Below are 20,712 nucleotides of genomic sequence, written 5' to 3'. Positions count from 1 at the left end.
ATCACTCGCACACAACTGCAGCGTGTGCCCGAAACATTTGGTAGCCCTGAGCTTAGCGTCACCTATTACGTACTCCCCCTCCTCCTCTTCCTTCTGAATGGATTGGTGCGGCTCGCTACGTGCATGCGCGCTCCTTTTTCGAGCACACATTGGTGTGCACCTGGTTTCTACATTGGGCTTTTATACGATCGCTTGTCGAGGCTTTCCTTTCCTCTGGATTGATTCGGCGCGGCTTGGTGCTGGCGTACAGGCTTGGTGTGCGCCTGCTTTTTGCACTGGGCTTTCTGCCAATAAGTTTCTATTTATTGCGTGTGAACACCCGTGATCATATCCACAAAGTTCATGCTATGGTTTACTGTTTCTCATTGCAGATTGAGGCTCATTCTAACAAACGCAGAAATAAGTCATTGAAGTGCGTGTGGCCATTAATTGACTCCACCAGAGCCATGTGAAGTGTGACTCCAGCAGCGGTGCACTTACCCTGCAGCCGGCGGAGAGGAGGCAGCACTTCACTTTCTGCCAATAACTTTCTATTTATTGCGTGTGAACACCCGTGAGCAGGTCCACAAAGCTTACGCTATGGTTTACTGTTTGCCATTGCAGATTGAGGCTCATTCTAACAAATGCAGAAATGAGTCATTGAAGCGCGTGTGGCCATTAATTGACTCCCACCACAGCCATGTGAGGTGCGACACCAGCAGCGGTGCAGTTACCCTGCAGCTGGCGGAGAGGAGGTGGCACTTCACATTCTGCCAATAACTTTCTATTTATTGCGTGTGAACACCCGTGTGCAGGTCCACAAAGTTCACGCTGTGGTTTACTGTTTCCCATTGCAGATTGAGGCTCGTTCTAACAAACGCAGAAATGTGGCCATTAATGTACTCCCACCACAGCCATGTGAGGTGGGATTCCAGCAGCGGTGCACTTACCCTGCAGTTGGCGGAGAGGAGGTGGCACTTCACTTTCTGCCAATAACTTTCTATTTATTGCGTGTGAACACCCGTGATCGGGTCCATAAAGTTCACGCTGTGGTTTACTGTTTCCCATTGCAGATTGAGGCTCGCTCTAACAAACGCAGAAATGAGTCATTGAAGCGCGTGTGGCCATTAATGTACTCCCACCACAGCCATGTGAGGGTGCGACTCCAGCAGCGGTGCACTTACCCTGCAGCCGGCGGAGAGAGAGAGAGAGAAAAACATTTATTGAATCATAAAATGGAATTCTCGCGGATCGAAGTCTTCTCTTCACGCTGTCTTCTCGTCGAAGGGAAGCCTCTTCAGCATGGGTGGTCCCTCAGTCCAGGGCTCCACTGAGTTTGGCCACGTCCCTAGCGTGCTCCACTATCCTTCTTTGGACGGCGAGCTCACAGCTGACGAGCCGGCTCTCCCAATGCTCCGCACTCGGGGGTTTATGATCGCGGAATGCATTGTTTCGTTCACACTCCCAAGTTATGTGATAGAGTGTGGGTGTAGCCCCGCACCAGGGGCAGGTGTCCCTATACTGTGTTGTGAACATCCTGTTGATTATGAAAAGGTTGGGGAAGGTGTTTGTCTGGAGCCTACGCCAGCCCGTTGCTTCCTCCTTCGTCAGCGCTTTATGGGGCGGTGGGTACTTGAATCTAGTCCCCCTGTAGTGTTGCAGTAATTACGAATAACTGTCACTGAGGATCCCGGCGTAACTAGCGCGGTACTCCTGCTGCTGCCCAGCCCGGAATCCATTAGCTCGAGCTAGACCGTCCGCCGCCTCGTTACCCCTTATGCCCTCGTGTCCAGGTATCCAGATCAGATTGTGTTTGATTTTCGCCTCCTCCGAGGCGTTACCCCCTCTGAGGATCCTAAGGGCAGTTTTGCATATTCTGCCCCTCATGTAGTTGCGACAGGTCTCTTTCGAGTCTGTGAGAATATTTAGCGATTTATTCTCCCTATATCCTTTCATCGCCGCCAGCGCCACGGCGATTTCCTCGGTTTCAGCTACGCTCCATATCTAGGCCGAGACGCACGAGACAAGCTTTTCCTCCTTGTTCATTACTACCGCGATGGCCTTTGCCTCGCTTCCTATTACACTTATGCTCGCGTCCGTGAAGAGAGTTCTCTTCTCTAGCCACTGTCTTTTCTATGTATTCGGCCCTAGCTTTCCTTCTGCCTTCGTGGAGCCTGGGATCCATGTTCTTCGGTATAGGCTTTACGTTAAAGGTTTTCCTAATTCCCACCGGTACGTCCTCGTACCGGTTGACGTCTCCTATTTCGAAGCCCAGCCTACCGATCAGGTTTCGCCCCGTGTAGGTCCCCGTTAGTCTTTTCATTTGCGCTTTCCGCTGTGCTTCCGCCATTTCGACGCAGGTGTTGCTCACCCCTAGTTGCATCAGCTTTTCGTTGGAGGTGTTTCTCGGGAGGTGCAGCGCCGTCTTGTAGGCTTTCCTCAGGACGACTTCAATCTCTTCGTTGGTCGTTTTAGTCCTCACTTGGTAGGGCAGCGAGTACATGACTCTGCTGACGATCAGGCTGTTGACGAGCTTGAGAGTGTCTTCTTCTCTCATGCCGTGCCTCTTCTGGGAGACCCTGCTTATCATTCTGCTCACGTTCTCGGTCGACTTCTTGTGGAGGCCGATGGTGTGGTTGCACTTTCTGCTGCCTTGCAGCCACATGCCGAGGACGCGTATCATGTTGCGTTCGGGGATGAGTTGTCCTTCGAGGCTGGCCTCCAGTTTCGCCTTGGTGGAATGTCTGCCGACTCTTAGTTCGGACTTTTCGGTGGAGCACCTGAGGCCCCTCTCTTTCACATAGTCTTCGACGCACTTAGCCGCATCTTGCAGCGCCGCTCACTTTTCTTCCAAGGTTCCGCAGGTGGTCCAGACCGTGATGTCTTCCGCATACATCGCGTGCCGGATTCCCTGGATCTTTTCGAGTCTCTTCGCTAGGCCCAGCATCGCCACGTTAAACAGTACGGGCGAGATTACCGAGCCTTGGGGCGTACCTCTGCTAGGCGTTGCAAAGATACCGCTCCTCAGCTCGCCCAGGCCGACCGTCGCCATTCTGCCCGAAAGGAAGTCCCTGACATAGTCGTGGGTCTTCCTGCCGCAGTTTGTATTGTTGAGGCCCTCCATGATGGCCTCGTGGCTGACGTTGTCAAAGGCCCCTTTGACGTCGAGGGCCATGACGACGTTTTCGCCCTTTCTCGGCATTGTAGTCAGGACTTCCTTCTCGAGCTGCAGCAGAACGTCTTGCGTCGAGAGGTTGGCCCTGAACGCAAACATCGAGTTTGGATAGTATCTTCCATTTTCTAGGTGCCGCTGTATGCGCTTGGTGACGATTTTCTCGTAGAATTTTCCTAGGCACGACGTCAGCGAGATGGGCCTCAGGTTCTCAATCTGGATTTTCTTTCCGGGCTTGGGGATCATTACGACGACGGCGTGCTTCCACTCCGCCGGAACTTTCCCTTCTTGCCACAGCGTGTTTAGGTACTTGACGAGCTGGTCTATCGTTCCGTCACTCAGGTTGCGTATGAGGGAGTTCCGGACTCTGTCCGCTCCCGCTGCCGTGTTCTTGGTGGCCGATCTTTTGACCTCAACGACCTCCTCCCTCGAGATGGGTCGGTCCATGTCCGGGTTGTCTTCGCCTCGGTACTCGCCGCGGTATCCCTCCGGCTCTCCCGTTCCGTAGCATTTCTTGCGAACCTCCTCGAGCAGCTGCTCGTCGGTGCCTTGGTATTGGTGGGTCAGCCTCTGGATCGAGTTACTGCTCTCTCGCTTGCTCTTGCTGGGGTCCAGTAGGCCTCGGAGTATCTGCCACGTCCTGGCCGTGCTGAGGGTGCCGTTTAGCGAGTCGGTGAATTGCTGCCACCCCTGTCTGGCCAGTTGCGTCGCGTACTCCTCAGCCTTCTTGGTGATCTCCGCAATCTTCTTCTTTAGCTTCTTGTTCATTCTCTGCTTCTTCCAGCGCTTGGTGAGGCTGCGGCGTGCTTCCCATAGCCCCAGCAGCCGCTTGTCCACCTCCGGTGCTTGTTCTGTTCTGTCCACCTCACGGGTGTAGAGCTCCTGGATTTGCTTCAACTGTTGGCTCCATTCTTTCGGGGAAGTGATGTCGCCGCCCAGTTCTCTGCTGTGTCTTCTGAAGGCGTCCCAGTCCGTCAGTCTGGTCGAGCCGATCTTTCTCTTCGTGTTTTCCGCCTCGAGTACTAGGCGGAGGACGTGGTGGTCGCTGCCCAGGTTTTCCAGCAGGTTCTCCCATTCCGCGTTCTTGGCGTTCTTGACAAACGTCAGGTCGGGGCACGTGTCTACACTGACGCTGTTACCCATTCTGGTAGGCTGGGCCTCGTCGGTTAGGAGCTCGCATCCCGCATTTTCCACGGCCGTGCTGATCTCCCTCCCTTTCTTATCCTCTTTGGCGTAACCCCACAGGGGGCTCTTAGCGTTGAAATCTCCCGCTATCACTAGGCTGTTTTGTCCTGCTAGCCTCTTGGCTTAGGCAAAAAGTTTTAGAAAGTCCTCGTCCCTTTGTTTGGGCAAGCTGTATACGTTAATTACGAAAGTGCTCTTCGATTTCCTTTTCTTTTTAGGAATAATCTCCGTTATCACGTGCTCGATTTTTGTATCCTTCATCTCGTCGTGAGCTATGGTGACGATTTTGTTACTTATGAGCGTCGCGGTATTCCCTTTCTCCAGACACGTGTAGCCCCTAAGTGCCGGAGTGCTAAAGCTTTCCTGTAGTAGTATCAAGTCTGGTGCGGTTCCTCTGTGATAAATGAGTTGCTGCAGGAGCCCTTGCTTGCGCTTGTAGCCCCTGCAGTTCCACTGCCAAATCTCTAATTCGTTGTTTCCTGCCATGTTGAGGTCTATGGGTTAGTCGCTCCTTGGGTTTCTGTGCTACCGCGAAAACGGCGCTCGTTAAAGAGTCTTTCTCTAGAGTCTATTATCTTTTGGGTGTTCTGGTTCTTAATGTAGTTTCGGAATCCCTGCTCCTGGAGGGCCATCTTTTGTTGGGTATTCTGCAGTTCCTTCTGCATATCCTTCATCTGTTTCTGTGTTTCTTGTTGCATTTGCTGCATACTTCGCATAAAGCTCTCTAGCTTATCATTAAAGCTTAGTTCTCCGGTCACCTGTTGAACGGGGCTAGGGGTCTTCGGTGGCGAAGCTACCCTAATAGGCGAGAAGTACGAGGGCGGCGAGACGAAACCTAGCCGTCTAATCTCTTGTAGTTCTTTAATTATGTCATTAAGTTGTCTCCTTAATTGTTGGTTTTCTTTCCTTAGTTCCTCTATTATTTTGTCCTTGGTATTGTCTGTGTTTGGGTTTGAGTGCGGAGCATCTGGAAAAAGCGTGATGGGAGGGCCGGCTCCCCAGCTTACCTTAACTCCTCCTTGCTTCTGTTGCTGCTGCTTCTTTGGCTGCTGGCCTTTCGGAGGTGGGGGTGGCCAGGACCCGTCCCGGTCTCGGCTCCGCCCCGCTGCTGGCTCTCGTCACCCTCGTCCGAGAACCACCGTGGACGTCTGGCTCCGCCGCTGCCGCGGCTCTTGCTGCGGCTGTGGCGCTGCTGCTGCGGCTGTAGCGGCTTGCCCCACCGCAGCTCGCTCGCCGTCTTGAGTCTCATCTTGCAGTCTGTGGTGCCAGCCGCGTGGTCGCCCCCGCACAGCAGGCACTTGGGTGTGCACTCGTGGCCTTCGACTGGATTCTGGCTGCCGCACTGCCGGCAGGTCTTGGACTCCGGCTCGGGCAGACGTCTGTCCGGTGTCCTTGCTGACCGCAGGCGTAGCAGACTTGCCGCGTCGGGCGATACGGGTAGCACCACATCTCCCCGCCGTAATATATGACTTGCTTGGGGAGACGTGGGCCCTCGAAAGTGACAACGGCGGTGCTGGATCGCCCGAGCATTCTGGCTGCCAGGACCTTTACTGCTTGGGCGGAGAGGAGGTGGCACTTCACTTTCTGCCAATAACTTTCTATTTATTGCGTGTGAACACCCGTGATCAGGTCCACAAAGTTCACGCTGTGGTTTACTGTTTCCCATTGCAGATTGAGGCTCGTTCTAACAAATGCAGAAATGAGTCATTGAAGCGCGTGGCGATTAATTGACTCCCACCACAGCCATGTGAGGTGTGACTCCAGCAGCGGTGCACTTACCCTGCAGCCGGCGAAGAGGAGGTGGCACTTCAATTTCTCCCAATAACTTTCTATTTATTGCGTGTGAACACCCGTGAGCAGGTCCACAATGTTCACGCTGTGGTTTACTGTTTCCCATTGCAGATTGAGGCTCGTTCTAACAAACGCAGAAATGAGTCATTGAAGCGCGTGTGGCCATTAACCCATTGGCTTCCGCCCCCTGCGCGGCGTTTCCTGCCTGGTATTCTGCGTGGAAATAGCGACGCGCATTGGGTGCGCGAGCCGCCTTTAAAAAAGGCGATAAATTCCGCTGCACACCTCGTAGAAAGACAAAATTTACTTTATTCTGTTCGGATGGGCTCACTGCATCATCCCGCCTAATATGACTTGCGTGTATGGTAAGCTTTGAAGCACACAGGCATGTGAAGTGCAACTTCACATTTTTCATATTCCCACCGGCTCTCCGACTTTTTCCTGTGTGTCTTGCAGACTAAGCATAGCCTTGATGGATTCTGCTTGATTTTGTTTGGTGGGATATGGCGAGGAAAATTAGCCCACTCGGAAGCCTGCAGCCGCATTGGTGTAGCCGTGACAGGCGGTTTACGTCGACCATGGTACTGGGGCGAAACGGCGGCTTCGAGAATCTCCTCTGCGAGGTTCATTTTCCAGTCTGGGTAGTGGAGCCGCTTGCCTGATGCTTTGGCAGATAAGACGTAGCTGTTATAAACAGCGATGTCCATAATATAAAAGAAGATTTTCTTGTAGCCTTTGGCTTATCTTCGCATAATTGGAAAGGAAGCCAGTTGTTGGTCCTCGCGATCCACTCCGCCCATGCCTCGGTTGTAATCGATTACAACTTGTGGCTTGAGAACTGGCAAGCCATTCCTGCGACCCTTTTTTCCGGTATCAGTGAGATCAGTTGAACTGTGGCAGGTTGACAACATTGTGACCTGCTTTTTGTCCTGCCAAGTGAGGGCCATGATGCCTCGCGCAGGGAGGGACTTGCATTCGCCTTTTTGCAGTTTTGCCTTGAAATCCTTCGGCATGTTCTTTCGGTGTAGGCGGACTGTGCCGACAGCATTCGAACCAGCTTCCTTTAGGTGGCGAAATAGCAATGGCGAAGAATCCCAGTTGTCCATAAATACTGTGTGGCCATCGGGCAGACGTTTTTCTAGAAGTTCAATTACAACTACCTCGCTGAACAACAATCCAGCAGTAACTGCAGTCTTGTCACTTTTTCCTGTGTAAATCGAGAACTTCAGGCAGTAGCCGCTTGAAGACTCGCACAGTTTGTAGAATTTAAGGCCATATCTTGCCCGTTTCAAGGGGTAAACTGGACGCAGGACAGCCGACCACGAAACTTCATAAGGCTTTCATCAACTGCCAGACACTCTTCGGGATCATAGGCTGTACAATGCATTTCAGTACGTGGTCGAGCACAGGGCGCAACTTCCACAGCTTATCTCCACTTTGAGGGAAAGAGTTGTCGCAGAAATGCAGATATTTTGAGAGTGCCCAAAAACGCTGCCTCGACATCACAGATGCAAAAAATGATGTGCTTATAACAGCCCTTGTTGACCAGTAAGATTGAATGCTGCTCTTTTTTACTTGGCTCATCTGCACACACATAGCGAAGTAAGCTTTCATTTCATCCGGTGTTGTTTCATGCCAGCTGTGATCGGGGTGCAAACGTTGTTTCTCGCATGCAAAGGCATTTGTGTGTAATGCGATGGTGCTCCAAATCTGGCTCCGAGGAGAGCGTTGAACATTGCCAGAGCACTGGGATTTGCACTTCCTTGTACTAGCTGGATGGCTCGTTTGATGCCTCGTTGACCACAAAAGGCGTTCTTCACAACCTTTTTCACTGTGTCATCCGCTTCCCATTGCCAGTCTTCTAGTTTTCGCGCCTTCGGAGATGGTGGCCGAGAGTCGCACGGATCTTGCGATAAACACAAGTTGTCTTCATTGTCGCTGTCACTGTCCGTAATCCGGTCACTCTTGTCATCTGACACAACATCCTCTTCATCGCAGTTGTCACTGTCATCACTCTCGAACACAAGATTGAGAATTTCCTTCGCCGTCAAAGCGCGCTTTCTCCGCGACACCATGTTTGGAAAGAGACGGGATCGCAAACTTTTTGTCAATAAAAATAACAAAACTGACCTCAGACAGTGCACAACTACGTCCATCTGGTAGAAAACACATGAATCAATCGCTACACAAGTTGTGCTGTGCTGCCGTCTATTGAAGAAACCCAAAAGAAACCATACTCTGAGCGGCCGGCGATTTGCCGGCCAAAGTGACTTTGGCCTCAGCCGGTGCAGCCGGTAGATCGCCGGCCGCGGAAGCCAATGGGTTAAAGGGGTTGAGACACCAAATTTTGAGGCTATAAAAAGCATACTGTAGGCTTCCTCTGTATGCAAGGACACTCAACATGAAGTTTTGGACACAGAAAATGTTTAAAATATATTTTAATTCGCTTCCAAAGAGTGCCTAAATGCTTGTTCTCATGATTGAAACCCATCACTACCGCAATTGACACTGATGTCACTGTGTTGGAAGCACAATGAAAGTTTTAGTGACGTCATACCACATTAGAGTGACGTGCAATGAGTGGTGACCCACAGCACCGGGCAAGCCTGGAGAGGCTCAAGTCTAGAGGGCAATGAGCCGCGTCAGTCGTAGAGTCATAATTGGAGCTGCCGCAGCTAGCCAGGACAACTGTCGCCGTGGTTTTGTTTGCCTGCACTGGTAGAGAATGTGTGTGCGAGAGCAGACGATGCAGCAGTGTGTGCGTCACAGCTTGGTGGGCCCACGTGACCAAGCTTCCTAGACATTGACATCACTGTCCAACTCTGCGCCCACAAACCGAAACTGAAAATCGTTCACATAAATAATGCAATATTAAATTATTTACTGAGAAGACAAGAATATTCGAGTGTGTACCATGCTTCCTAGAGCAATAAGAAACGTTTGAAACAAAGAATGCGCAAGCCACAAATTTGATGTCTCAACCCCATTAACGTGACTTATTTTGCCATACAGAGACTGGCTGACGTGTATCTTAGTGTTACTGGTTTTAAGATGAAGACTGAAATTCTTAGTAAATTGTTTCAGAAATAACGTAATCAATACTCAGAGGAAGATAATACTTATGACAGGAACAACATGCTTTTAGTTTCTAATTAGCCATGCAATTATATTGCCAGAGCCAAAGCACTTGATCTGTAAGAGAACAACCCAAGAAAGGTCTATTTCAAATGTAAAATAAGGGCAAGCACTGGCTTCACCTCTGCTGGGAAGGAACATGGCGCTTCCACTCCTGTAAAGTTTTTAAAGCTTCCTTGCATGGAAAGCACTAACCACTTTTACGATGCACATAATACGTTTGGGAAATGTATTGATGCAGGACTCGCAAAAATTGATGTGTTGCTAAAATCGATGATGAAAGGTTTGTGATGCCTGCCGCTATTATAACAATGTCGTCAAGTAGTCCCACCATGCTCCATGGGATTCTTGTTGACAACACTTTGAATATTTTCATTCGCTGTATTACACGCTCTACATATACTCTTGCTGATGCTATCTTTTGTGTCCTAAGTGAATCACCCTTTGGCATCTACTTTTGTTTTCTGAATCAAGGCCTGAGTAACTCAATTAAGTTGTCTGCACAAATGTCATCTGATATCAGGTCTAGTTGCTTGATGGGGCCGTTTTGCTCAAACAGGGCCTTGTCTGATGTGCGGCCTCCATATCCTTGGCTTATGTGGGCACTGAGACCACTTGGTGTAACAGTCATCATATATTTAACTGTGAAACCTTTCTTATAGAAGGGGTAGGTCTGTAATGCACGTCGCAAACAGGTGAGCTGGCCAATAGGAATAAAGGTGCAATCTACAATGACACGCACGTTCTGAAGTGTTTAAAACAGACAGGCAAATGTTCAACATCTTTTTCTTTTGGTGGCACAGCCACAGTTATTTTTAAAATTTCAGACATCAACTGAGCAGTCTCTGCAATTGTGTTGCTACATGTAGTTAGAGAACAGTTAAAAAGGCGACTCAAGAATGCAGTGGAAATATTATGCTTCAATTTCACCAATGTCACTGCAATTGTTTTTACGCATAACTGGTGCCATCCTGAAAGTGGATTAACTTATGTGTAGCACGTCACAAGAGCATTCAGAACATTGAATGATGGCAGGCCTGTGAACGTTTCTACGTTGCTACTATTTATCGTGTCCACAAACTTCTGTGGAAAAGAACCCGATGTCATTTGGACAGCCTTGCTTTCTGTAAGCCTTGTCCCTGAAGCCATTTCTAATAGGAAATTTGCCACATCTTTTTCTTCTCTTGAGTACTCTGCCATTAATGTCCAAGGGCCAGGCTGGCAAGCACATTCCTGTCGCAAAACAAAAGCAAGAGTTATAATGTCTGACATAACTGACGCGAGATGCAGCTTCTTTTTTTGGCATTCCAAAATGCACGTCAATGTGTTCAATTCAATGTTGGAAGTAGTAAACCCCGGGCTTTTGCATCAGTTAATTTGCACCCATCACACACCACAATGCTTTCGCAAAGTAAATCCAGAAAGCATGCCGCCGGCTAGGTAAAGACAGCTACCCCAACACAAATACATATACAAAAAGAAATTACCATATTTCCTTTGTCACTTATTCGGTCCATGCTGTTGCTGTCAGGGGATGGGAGATTGTCCTGCAATGTCAGACAGAGTTTAATCCCAAGGAATTAGTGGTGAAGCAATGTGTGCACAAGTTGCAGGCAGCCAATTTACCATGGTGGTCGTGCTGACAGGTGCATGGGGCAACACCCTTGGTTCTAATGGGGAGGCAGCAGTTTCTTTGCTTGATTCATTCTGTAATGCATTAAAAAGTGTTGACTTTATTTATTGCATGCTTGTAGTCATGGTGTATGTACCATTAGCATATAAGTGCTGCACTATGCAGTCAAATTAACTTACTCTGGCTGACCGATACGCATGTCGGCGAAGTCTAGCCAGTGAAAGCTCTTTCATACGAGCATCCTTGTTCTCATCATAACATGACGTCCTTGGCAGGTTTTCAGTTGGTATTGCATTTTCTTCAGCCGCCGTCTTTGACTTGTTACATCGGAAAAAATAAATGAATTGTTTATGCTTTATTGTTTCTCATTATGGGCTGCACCCAGAATATTTTCTTTTTACCTCAGAAACGAGGCGACAATATTTATAAAAAAGCATTTGGAAGGAAATTAAGCACAGGTTTGAGTGTGCAGGGCTATGCGACGTTGTACACCGAATGTAGCATCTGTAAATTGTAGTTTAAAGCTACTCATAACACAAAGTACACAGGTGCGAACACCACCACATGGCCAGAGTATTTTTGCCACTGACTTGGAGATGGTTTAATAATACAGATAATGCTAGTTTAGGTACTAATACTGCACATTTATATGGGACACGTCAGTAGACGGCGGGCGCTGTAAATTTTCCTCGCAACTAGCGAACGCGTGTAAAATTGACATGTGGCTGTCGCGTAAGTGGCAAACTTCTGCAATGAATGTGACTGGCTCGCTGTCGATGCGAAATACCAGTGTCATATGGGCACTCTTGAGCGCGTCGGAGATTCTCAAGTGCAAGTGGCAAATTCGTAATCAGTCGCGCTGGGAAGTGCCCGTGTGCAGTGCGCCTGTGCTGCAAGTTCATCTGCACCACGCATGATATTTATTGCGCTTTAGTATGCCACATACAGTGGAATACGATTCTCATGGGCACCGAAAATAAAAATGTATTATCCAAAAATCGTATTATCCAAAACGGACTACAAAAGATCGCGAATAATACATACTTGGCACAGAACTTGCTTTTATTAAAGCACTTTAAAATAATCCGTCACTTTGCGCTGCACTTTTTGCTTTTCGAGGTCCTGCAGCAAGCTTTTCTGGAACTCGTAAAAACGAGTAGCAGTTTCCTCGCTGAGCTCCGCAGACGCGACAAAGCCACGAAGCCCGTCCAAAGCTTCGAGAGCACCGTCAGTATTTAATGGCCGACGATCGCTGCTGCAATCTCCGGCGTCTTGGTTGTCATCGTCGTCGCTCTCCTCTTCAGCGGTAACATCTGCAATGATGTCTTGGACGGTGCGCATTTCACATGTCGCCAGTTGGTCGTCCGCCGATACAAACTCTTCCGGAGACGCGTCGACATTGAGGTCACCCCAGTCCGGGATGTCAATCTCTGCGCCGTCATCTCCATTTTCCTCAGTATCGCCAGGTGCACAAAAAAAGCCACACTTCTTGAAGCAGTTGGCGATGGTGTCAGGTTTGACGCGATCCCATGACATCGCCAGAAAATGGATGGCATCAAGAAGATCCACCTTCAAGCTGGCATCTTTCCGGTCAATCTTGGCCAAAAAGCGTCTGATCAACAAGCTCCTAAAGTGAAATTTCATGTTTCTAATGATTCCTGCATCTAGGGGCTGCAAGTGGCTGGTGCAGTTGGGCGGCAGGAAAATTACTTCTACGTTTTGCAGCCACGAAGTATCGACAGGGTGCGCGGCACAATTGTCGAGAACCAGAAGAATTCTACGGTTCGCGGCACGCATCAGGGCATCCAGAAATGTGAGGAACTCTGTGAAAAGGGCTCCGGTCATCCATGCCTTCTTATTCGCTTTATAAATGACAGGAAGGCGTGGGTTACGCGAAAAGCAGCGTGGCTTCCAGTATTTGCCAATGACAGTAGGCTTGAGCTTCTCGGTTCCATCAGCGTTGCAGCACAACAATACGGTGACTCTTTCTTTGCTTTTTTTTCCGCCTTGACACGTCTCACCTTTTATGCTGAGACTTTTCTCGGGCTGAAGATTGATGAACAACCCAGCTTCATCTGCGTTTCCGGGATCGTATTATCCAAACCGACGTGGAAATACGATCGTATTAGCCGTACAAAAATGCATTTACCTCTATAGGGCATCGGCCGGGAACGAAAAAAAAACCGTATTATGCCGAAAAACGTATTTAGCCGAATCGTATCAACGAGATTTCACTGTACATGGCACATTTACACTCAACACTTCCCGAACTTGCTAGTACATAATTCGTAAACATTTGAATCTCCAATGCCCGTATAAGTTGCGCGAGGCGTGCTGGGCATCAAAAGCCTCCCGAGTTACAGCTGGGTGTAGTCAACGAGTGCTGAGGAGACGTTCCTCGCAGAAACCGCTGTGAAACGTCGAACGTGAGCTCTAATTACAGCCAATGTGGTCAACGAGCGCAGAGGAGACGTTCCTCGGAGAAACCACTGTGACAGGTCTCGAACCTGGGCTCGAATTTCTCATTGCAGCTAACGTATGCAGCAAATAATGCACAGCCCAATCGCCAGTCCTCGCAATGTGAAACGTGTTTACATAAGGTGCCACAGCGACATGTATTATGGCCATGCACAATGGTCATGTATTAGGTTCGAGCTCACAGGTTCACAATAGTGTCTCACCTGGTAAGGAGAAATTATCCCATGCAAAATGCCGTGAGCAAACAGTCATTGTCAGCGTCACAGCCCTGCCCATGCGGAGGTTAGGGCTCCACCTGGTTCTGCGGCTTCGGTCTTTCGACTCTGAGGGAAATGCGTGAAAGGAACTATCGCTGTCCTTCCATCTCACTGACACGCCCTGAGGAACACAGCAGAACTGCTTGGCCGTTCGCTTTTTCTTTGCTAGCAGCTCCATTCTTCCATCCGCGACAGCAGCCTCTACGGCACACAAGGTGACTGGACCTCTGTATAGCGTTCCTCCCTACTGCCGCTAGGTGTCGCATGAATTGCTGGAGTTGCGAATAAGTGCGAGCAGCGAGCAACGTGTTGAAAGCCTAGTGCAAAAAGCAAGTACACACGAAGCCTGTGCGCCTGCACCAAGTCGAGCCGAATCAATCCAGAGGAAAGGAAAGCAGCGACAAGCGATCGTATGAAAGCCCAGTGCAGAAACCAGGCACACACCAATCTGCGCTCAGAAAAGCACGCGCAAGCACTCCAATCCAGAATGCAGAGGAGGAGGGGGAGTAATCGGTGACTCTAAGCTCAGGGCTGCCAAACATTATATGCCTACCCAAGGCAACCAAGTAATTGCAGCAGGGAAATTTCTTCCATTATCTGTAACAACGTGCACTGGCACAGTACCTGGATCAGGAAGTGCCCACTCCTCCACCATGCTTTTCAGAAAGCACCAAGTTTCCCGGTGTGGGAGCGTCTGCCATTTCTGTACATGCCAGTGCGCGCACATGCAGTTGAAATGAGCTGTCCATGACGTGGCATGTTACCGACAAGTAGCTTTCATTAGCACGTGATGTCCAACTGTCCATTGTTATTGAAATTGCCCCTACTCCACTGTCAATCACCGCCTGAAGGCTGCTTATCAAGTTTTTCTTCTTCGAAGCGTAGAGCTCTGGAATTATTGCTCTGGAAAGTGTTGTTCGCAACGGCACAACGTACTCGGGAATCGCAGCGTTCATAACGGCCACAAAGTCTGGCTCCTCAACAACACTGTAAGAATGCATCCTTCGCCTTGAAACAGTAAGCTACTGAAGGCTGTTGCGCGTCTGGGTTAGCGACAGCAGTAGACTTCACACTTTTCCATGCTCACCATTTTTTTTTTGCATGCCACGAATACATCGGGTGTCTCTTTAAATGCGTCGTTAGAGTTGTCGTAGAGTCGCTAGAGTCGGCATCTTCAGAGTAGCGTGGCATTTGAGACACTGAGCTTCCTGGCCTGGGGGGACCTTGACAAAAAAGTTCCATATCGGGTTGGCACCCGTGGACGCATTAGCCATGTCACTTGACTGATTGAAGCAACTGATGCAAACTGAAGTTCAAGCGCGCAATGTGATCAAGCCTGCTCACTACACGCATGCCACAGTGTAACCAAACAAACAATAAAACGGGGGCCTTGACTACCTTGACGAACGTGCGCGCGTGATGACTACGACAACGATGACGACAACACTCTGAATGTGGCTTAGCTTGTCTTGGCTCCACATGTAGTCAAGATCAATGCCTCCTTTACTATATATAAAAAAGGGAGGAAAGAGACGCTTATATTCTGCAGCCCATCAGGGAGCACGGCACAGCGTCGTGTGGGGGAGGGGGAGTAGAAGGTAAGGAGAAAAGAGGAGAGAGATGGTTCAGGGTATAGAATTTCTCACTATATTACCTAAAGGGAAATCTGGTGCTGCTGCGCTGTGGTATGTATGGGAATTCCGGTATATTGTGACTTCGGATTGGCATTGTTCTCTGAGAGCCAGGCAAGCACTGTTCCGTCTGTCACAGTGATTAATTTTCTACTGCCAGCACGTAAAAAGCTGTTTTAGTTTATTATTGCACAAGAACATGTTTTGTTTAACTAGGAGAACTTGTTGCATGTACAATTATATGATACGTCAAAAGTATCAGCGGGCCGCTAAAGTTCGAGGATAGACGGCGAGATTTGCGCTCGCTTTGAAACAGTTTGTCGTCTGTTCTTGCTTTTCTTCGCTTGGTCAAGCATTGTAAGCTGATAAGAACAGAGGTTTTTTGAAAAAATGTTTGTTACGTTTTCCCATGAAGGACGGTTTTGTTGATGTGAAGTTACTAGAATTTGGTGTTAGTTTTTGGGCAGGCATGGAGGTGTGTGTTTGTTTTAGTGCTTGTTGGGTATTTTGGAAGTTTTTGTGCTGGCATAGAAGTGTGTGTTAGTGTAGTGTGTGCCTTCCTAGTGACGTTTTTCACTTGGCTGCGATGTGCGCTGCATATATGTTTCGTGATGCAGCGATCGCCTCGCTCACGGCAAGTTTCTTGAACAGCCGCAGATATTTGAGGCTGCAGAAGCTACGCATCAGCCGGTCGTTTTTGGGATCCCACGATCCAAGTGCCCCGATGATGATTGCCACGACGGTCACTTTCTGTAATTTCCGCAGCAGGTACTCCCGGACTGGTTTGTACTTCTCCTTCCCCTGGCAGGCCGCGTTCAGGGCTGCAGGCCGGTTCTCAAACGGGCATAAATAAAGTTGCCTCTAATCCAATCCAATCCAATCTCGAACGGGCAGGTTACATCAACGATGATCGCCTCCTCGCCCCTGCAATGCACAAGGTCAGGACGGAGATTAGTACTTCCTACTGGCCGATTCTCATGGGTGACAGTGAACTTGGCAGAGGCAGCGGCTTTCACTCGGTTCACGATCTGGTTGTGGCGGTTTGTGTATGCTTGACTGTGAGTCATGCAGTGACACGGGACATGTGGCAGGGTCTCGGGTTGACCGCCACAAATCCTACACTGTTGGTCTATGGCCGTAGCCCACGGCCTTGCTCCGTTCAGGGCAACGACGTTGAGCCGGGCCCGGTGAACAAAACGCCAGTCGGCAAACCTCGTAAATTGGCCGGTACACCCAAAGTGGGAACTGCTCCGGTCGGTGGCAGTGCACTCCATCACTTTCCCCTGACTGGGTTTTTGGTGGAGATCGTGATTTCGTGCGTTCAGCAGTGCCGTCCTGAGTGTCCTCACCACCTTAGTATGTCTCCTCAGACCAAGTGTTATGTCACCCCTGGAGATGTGGGGGCCGTCTTCTTCGAATTCCCAGGTGACACCAAGGTGCCGAGAAGCCTTGCGGGCCTCCGTCCACACGGACTGGAGCTGCGTCGCCGGGGCCCGGATGTCACCCTCAGTCTCGCTGCTCAGGTAGGCGGCCATGTCACCAGGTTCTGCAATGCGTCTCAACCTCTTGCTTGTCACAACAATGAGCACCTGCAGTGCCACGTCCTGGACTTACCTGCAGTGCCACGTCCTGGACTTCAGTGTCTGCAGAGGAGAGAAGTTTGAAGGCATTGTCACTTCTGCAGATGTCACTGACTTCTGCCACCACAGGAATGCCAATGGCACCCGCTGTGGAGCTACCATAGAGGTAGTCGTTAGCAGCGTTGGCAGGCAGGTAGAGTGTCCGTTTGATGAGTGGGTGAAGCGTCGTGTCCAGGCAAGACCACTCTGTCTTACCAAGGGAGCCACACCTCATGGCAAAGTTGAGCGCCGGAAATACAAATGTTTTAACAGCGTCCGATCTCTGCCACGGGACGAGCATCGAGGTAAGCAGGCGGCGACCCACGTTGATGGCTTCGTCCACTGTTGCCTGGTCCGGTAGTACCGAGAACCCCACTGGTCGCCCAAGGAAGGTGTGTGCCTCGAAGTCGCTGATTGAGGGGATTAGGGTGCCGTAGACCGTGAAGGTCGTAGGTCTTGTTCCCAGGGATGTCTTCGTGGAGAGGTGCAGTGACTTGCACTTCGCGGAGTTCAGATGTAGCCTGAGCTGGCTCGACAGGGTTGCCACTACGTTAATGCGGCTCTGTAGCGTATCTTCCTCGTCAGCTAGCAGTGTTAGATCATTGGCGTAGACAAGCACATTGCGCTGCCTGTCGCCTCCCTGAAGTGCATGCACAACTGGGTCGAGCACCAGGTTGAACAGGAGGCTGCTCAGTGGGCAATCCTGACGTATGCCGGCAGAGATTTCTGTTGGTGAGGTGATCCCGGCTTGTGCGATGACGCTGGTCCTGTTTTCCCTGTAAATATCAGCAATGATGGCACGAAAGTTATCACCCGCACCAGCGCCATGCAGTGCGTCAATGAGAGCGTTGTGGGGAACAGAGCCAAACGCGTTGGCGAAGTCGAGGAATGCCGCGCACAAATCCCCAAGGCCAGCTCTCTCCGCATCCAGGCGCTCCTGCAGTACGAAGTTGTGTTCGTACACACCATCATACGGCAAGAATCACTTCTGACAACAGGAGAGCACTTCTTGGGAGGCGATCCACTCCTGCAAGCGAGCCGCCAAGCAACCCGCGTACAGTTTTGAAATCGTGCTCCCAAGGTTAATGGGGCGCCAGTTCGCAGCATCCTCGAGGTCTCCCTTCTTGGGGATGAGTACGGTCTGTGATTCTTTCCAGGCAGCAGGTATCCTCTGGTATTTCAGGCATACGTTGAACACTGCGGTGAGAAAAATAGCTTTGGGATCAGTTGAGCACCAGTGTTGGTAGGTAAGGCAGTCACTTCCGGGGGCGGTGTTCTCGCTCTTGCGAAGATGGGAAACTACCTCGCCATCAGTGAACTACGCAAGGCTGACTTTAGCCATGTCGCTTCACCTTGCTCAGAAGTAGAGCGGTGTCGACTTCACGCGGCCCCCAAGCCTCGCTGAAGTGTTCCTCCAGCTCGTCAAGGGGGATGGCGCAGAGTTGGGACTCACTCTCCATGATCAGCCTCTCTGCACGTCGGCAATTGCGTCGGTACAGTGTCTGAATCTGCTGAGCATTTTGAGGATTCAGAGGGTGGTATGGCTTCCTGTTAGCGGAAGCTACAGGAAGCTTTACTGCCTCGCATACTACCTGTATGGCGTCGTCCAGGATTCCGGTAAACTGCTCCTGTCCAGCGTCCAATATTGGCTTGCGTTGCAGCTGCCTCAGCTGTTGGGCGTGCTTGGCTAGCACGCCGTCATCCTCAATCGGGGCTGCAAGAGAAACTGGGTCGGTTTCCTGGGAGGCATTGTCGTTCTCGGTGGCTGCAGGCAACAGCAGTGCACCAGGAGAGGGGATGGCCGTGCTGCTCGTCGTGTCATGTGCTGCCTCATTGTTGACGTATGCCTGCTGAGAGGGGGAGAGAAGGTCAGCGCGCAGCAGGTTCGCTGCTTTCTTCTGAAAAACAGGGAGATGCTTCTATTGTCAAAGTCGGTGGAGACGGCATAGCCTGGGGGCTGCTACTTGCTGAAGCAGCTGGCATCGGTGCAGGCGTGGTCTCCCTCGAGGGGACCGGAGTCAGGGTCACATCTGGAAGTGGAGCGTCAGTGTTAGATTCGCTGCCAGCTGCTGAAGTCTGCTGGGTTGTGGACGAGGCTTGCTGCGCTGCCACTTTTTTCCTGTGTGCCTGCTGGTGGTTGTCGAGACCCTTCGTGGAAGGAAAGGAAGAGGGGCACTCAGTGCATTTGTGCGGGTGTTGAATCCGCATGGCGAGGTTGTGCAGGATGCCAGCGAGGCATCCGTGCGAAGTCGGCCGGGATCCTAGTATCTTCCTGCAAAGAGTGCAGAAATGTGTAGTTGTCAGGATCCTGGTGCCATGTTGTTGCTTGAGGCGTCGCTGAAGGGATTGTCGTCGAGATGTCCAGACTGCTGGTGAGTAGCTCGTTGAGCAGCCTTCTTCTGTACATCTGAAGCAACTGGGGAGAGGAAAAAACAATATTAGTTCCTGCTCGTGGCATATCGGCTGTGCGCCGGGACTGGCGTGGTTGAAGTCAGGTTGCGGCAGTGTAGCAAGCAGCGAGCGAACTGGGATCCGGCTTGGTGGTCTGGTGTCTGGGGAGCTGACAGGTGGCGCCATCTTGTCTGATAGCGGGAAAGTAAAAAAGAAAAAGGCGTCACGTGACCATGTCGCTTACAGCAACCCATGGAAAGACAGCAGGTTTAGTGAATGCAAGAGTATACGTACAAAATCAAGGATGCCAGCTGAAGAATAATAAAAATAAAGAGAAACCGCGGCGCAAAAAAGCAGGAGAAAAAAAAAAGCAAATGGAGTAAAGCGGGCTTGTGAACTGTACGTGGGCGTATAGCTCACGGCACCCTACGTGGGGCGAGCGGGTTCACTACATGCAAGAATGTGCACGCAAAGCGAGGGAAAAAAACAAAGCTGACCAGTGGGCCTGTGAACCGCACATGAGCGTATAGCTCACCGTGGCCCCAGGTTTGTTGATGCAGACATCAAGTGGCTGCAACTGGCCCGTCATGCCGCCCGGTATGACATCAAGGTCCATATTCGCTTGGGCAAGCACAGCCTTCACGTTGTCGGACCGAGTTCTTTGTCAAAAGGGCTCCTGGATGCCGTCACCACACAATCTTAACCCACTCTTCCACCATCGCACCCGTCATCCACCCGTTCTCATTTGCCCGCACAATGTCAATTCTTGGGAGAGTTTCTCGAGCAGGCAGTGTCTTCTTTTTAAATATCATATAAGGAGGGAGTTTAAGTCCATTGGCTGTGCAGCACAGCATCGCAGTTGCACGCTGCTTCTCGTAGCGGGCAGAGCGCACCTTCACCTCCTTGGCACCCTTTTCATTCACGGTGTACGCCACTGGCATATCAAAATACACAGCCGTCTGGTCGGCGTTGCCGATTTGCCCAAGGTTGTAGCCTGCCACTTCTCTCTTTCGCAGCACGTAGCGCTGAAAAGCTATCAGCTTTTCTTTTAAATCGCTTGGCAGCTTCTGGGTGATTGAAGTGCGACGTCGGAGGCTGAAGCCGAAGCGCTTCATGAATTTCTGAAGCCAGCCCCTGCTGGCTTTGAAATCCTTTGGCCTTATGCCTCGCTCCCTCGAAAGTTCCCTAGCTTTTGCTTGGAGCACTTCTGTTGTCAGCTGGTGGCAGCTGTTGGCAGCTTGTTGGCTGTTGGCAGCTGCTCTCTGCGTCCGAACAAAGTCAGCCAAAACTGTCTCCACTTCATGGTGACGGCCTTTCTTTGGTCCGCTAAATGCCATCCTTGTTGCGGCGCACGCAAAAAGCTGCTGTCTTCCCTTCCAACGACGGAGGTTTTCTCGTCAACGCCGAAGTCCCGCCGAGCTTGAAGGTTCAACGATGCCTC

The 20,712-nt window shown here is 50.5% G+C and overlaps 1 pseudogene; it reads right to left on the bottom strand.

Moving 5' to 3' along the window:
- Positions 1–5,730: 5,730 nt before the first annotated feature.
- Positions 5,731–11,601, bottom strand: LOC129383128 (piggyBac transposable element-derived protein 4-like; annotated as a pseudogene).
- Positions 11,602–20,712: the final 9,111 nt, after the last annotated feature.

Source organism: Dermacentor andersoni, chromosome 3 (genome assembly GCF_023375885.2).
Source record: "Dermacentor andersoni chromosome 3, qqDerAnde1_hic_scaffold, whole genome shotgun sequence".
In the NCBI taxonomy this organism is placed as follows: domain Eukaryota; kingdom Metazoa; phylum Arthropoda; class Arachnida; order Ixodida; family Ixodidae; genus Dermacentor; species Dermacentor andersoni.
This window is presented reverse-complemented; position numbering and strand designations above follow the sequence as displayed.